Raw genomic sequence first — 1,014 nt, 5'->3', positions numbered from 1 at the left:
TCTCTTCCAAGATGTAGTGAGTCTTCTGTTACAGAAGCAGTGCTGCTAACACACCTGCAGTGGCTTATAGGACAAAGACACGCAAGGTTAGACCAACTGGCCTCTTTGTTTACACTTGTAAAAGAAGAAACATCCGTTACAGAAATCCCACCCCTTTCCCTAAGCTGCTCCTTCTCTATTCCTAATAACCAGCACAACAAGCTAGACCAGGGTGACATAGGCTCTTAGCACCTTTTCTGAAAGGGTATCTGGTTGCAAAGGGACATTGGGATTTGAAATATATTTTCCCATGCTCTGCTTTTAATTGTAGGGTGGATCTCACATACTCAAAGGCTCTCTCTGCCACCCTGCTCCTAATGTTGAATCTAATTTTTTTCTTTCCATTTTGACAATTTTGTCTTTAGACCATATACTAACACTTCCTCTCTCTTTCCCTCTCTTTCTTCTTCTTCTTTTTTTTTTTTTGCCGTACTGCGTGGCTTGCGGGATCTTAGTTCCCTGACCAGGGATCAAACTGGTGCCCCCAGCAGTGGAAGTGTGGAGTCCTAACCACTGGACTGCCAGGGAATTCCCTCTTTCTTCTTTTTGACTGATAAACAGAAGCTTCAGTTTCTGAATCAAAGTTATAAAGTTATAAAAAAAAGTTACAAAGTCCCTGGTATTGGGGTGTTCACAGCCTTTAAAAATCAGGCCACCTGTGACAACAATATGGCCAGTGGCTTGCATATTCAACCACATTTTAAGGAAATAAATCAACTTAATTCAAAAACACTTAACTAGACCATTATGGTTTTTAAAACATCCTTCACAGGTTAGGCCATGTTATCTCCATAAGAACTTAGAGCAGGTGGGCAAATTAAGACAGAAAGGCTCAATGACTTGATGAAAGTCATAAAGCAGATCAGTGGTGAGTTATGGCAAGTTACTGCCTGTATTTCTTAACATGTCCTTAGCAAGACAAAAAACTTATAAGTGCTCAGCACTGTTTGTTCTGGATTTGTATATCACGGTAGG

Source organism: Phocoena phocoena, chromosome 2 (assembly GCF_963924675.1).
Source record: "Phocoena phocoena chromosome 2, mPhoPho1.1, whole genome shotgun sequence".
Classification (NCBI taxonomy): domain Eukaryota; kingdom Metazoa; phylum Chordata; class Mammalia; order Artiodactyla; family Phocoenidae; genus Phocoena; species Phocoena phocoena.
The sequence above is the reverse complement of the archived record's forward strand: the minus strand, read 5'-3'. Positions refer to the sequence as shown.